This window comes from Mandrillus leucophaeus, unplaced genomic scaffold, assembly GCF_000951045.1.
Source record: "Mandrillus leucophaeus isolate KB7577 unplaced genomic scaffold, Mleu.le_1.0 Scaffold1478, whole genome shotgun sequence".
In the NCBI taxonomy this organism is placed as follows: domain Eukaryota; kingdom Metazoa; phylum Chordata; class Mammalia; order Primates; family Cercopithecidae; genus Mandrillus; species Mandrillus leucophaeus.
Genome location: NW_012101452.1, coordinates 79,558 through 81,700, shown reverse-complemented (window position 1 = coordinate 81,700; position 2,143 = coordinate 79,558). Strand labels below are relative to the sequence as shown.

The window sequence follows — 2,143 nt, the reverse complement described above, 5'->3', positions numbered from 1 at the left end:
TTTGAGGAAAAATTGATTAAACATATTCTAAACTTAATGAAAGCTACAATCCCACAGATCCAGGCTGGAATCTGGCTGGAAGTGAAGAAATGAAAATATACAATTGTAATTTCTTATACCATCTATGATATGATATAATATTACTTGAAGGTGGGTTGTGATGAGGTAAATCCATACACTACAAATCCTAAAAAAACCACTAAGACAGCAAAGCAAAGTTATACCTAATAACCAAATAAACTTATACCACAAAAAGATATGACTAAATCATAAAGAAATATAAAACTAGACCAATAACTAAAAAAGTTATACCTATATATATATACACATATAAAACTAAATCATAAAAATTACTAAACTAGTCTGAAGGAAGCAGATAAAGAACAAAAGCAAAACAAAGAAGATCTGGGACTAATAGAAATCAAACAGCATGATGACAGACAACTTTTATCATATCAATAATTACATAATAAATTAAACTAGTCTAAAAACCACTGTTCAAAGGCAAATTGTCAGAATGGATATAAAAGTAAGATCTATCTGTATAATGCCTATACTAAATAAACTTTAAATATAAAGACAAAAATTGGTTAAAGATGAAACAAGATATACCACACTACCACTTGACAAAAGAAGGTTGAGGAAGAGTGATTGTATTAATACCAAAGTACATTTCATAGCAAAACTATTACCGGCAATAAACAAACTCATTTTATAGTGGCAAAGGGTTCACTTAATCAAGAAAACATAACATTCCTAAACATTTCTGTACATAATAACATAAATGCTTCAAAATACATGATACAAAAATAGAACTGCAAAAGAAATGGACAAATGCCCAAGTATAGTCTAAAATTTCTAAACCCCTTACTCAAGTGGTAGAATAAGGAGGCAGAAAATCAGTAAGAATATGATAGACAACATCATTCTTTTGAAGTACTCAAAGACTATATTCTAGATCATATCTTAATAAAAGGATCAAGAAGGTTTCAAGTCATACAAAACACATTACCTGACCCCAAGCAATCAAATTAAAAATCAATAATAAAAATGTACCTGGAACAACTCAACCATTGCAAATTAAGTAACATACCTCCAAATAACCCTGGGTCGGTTCAAAAAATAATAAAAAGGAAAATTAGAAAGTATTTTGAACTAACTTCAAATGAAAACGCAACACATTAGATATTGCAAAATGCATCTACAACAGCACTTAAATAAAAATTTTCGGTACGAATGTCTATATTAGAAGACTCTCAAATAAATAATTTTGACTTTTACCTTAAGAAACTTAAAAAAGAAGAAGAAGAAGAAAGTAAACTCAGTGGAAGCAGAGGACAGGAAATGATAAATATCTGTATTGGTTTGAATGTTTTTCTTCTTGCAATTTTCATACGCTAAAATCAAATCATAGAGATAGGCGTTTTTGGATGTAATTAGCTCACGAGGGCCAACCCTTCATAAATGGATTTAAGCTCTGATAGAAATAACCCCAGCAAGCCTCTTTAGCCTTTCTGCCATGTGAGGACACAGGGGAAAAGAATGTATCGATGAATCATGAAGTGGTACCTCTTCAGGCATCAAATCTGATGAGACCTTGATCTTGAACTGTGCAGCTTCCAAAATTGTGAGAATTCAATTTATGTTGCTGATAAGCTGCCAACTATAGATTTTTTAAATAATAGGCAAAGAGAACTAAAACATCACAGATGGAACTAATAAAACACAAAAATGATAGAAAATTTGAACAATACCAAACACTTTGAGAGGATCAATAAAAGCAAAAGTCTACCTAGCCAAACTAGCGCTTGAAAAGAAAAAGCTACAAATTACCAACTTTGAAAATGAGTTAATGTGACATTATTTCAGATTCTACAGATACTTAAAAATACAAGGTAATAATATAAAATTTATGTGAATAAACATGACAACTTAGAAAAGATTGACAAATTCATTTAAATGTGAAAATTACCATCTGATATTTGACAAAACTGAAAAAAAGCAATGGGGAAAGAATTCCCTATTTAATAAATGGTGTTGAGAAAGCTGGTTGGTCATATGCAGAAAACTGAAACTCGACCCCTTCCTTACACCTTATACAAAAATTAACTCAAGACACATTAAAGACTAAAACATAAGATCT

General features: G+C 30.3%; 1 protein-coding gene across 1 annotated transcript in view; it reads right to left on the bottom strand.

The window, feature by feature from the left end:
• Nucleotides 1-2,143, bottom strand: part of LOC105535552 (ankyrin repeat domain-containing protein 30B-like) — a 38,289-nt gene that overhangs the window by 7,531 nt on the left and 28,615 nt on the right.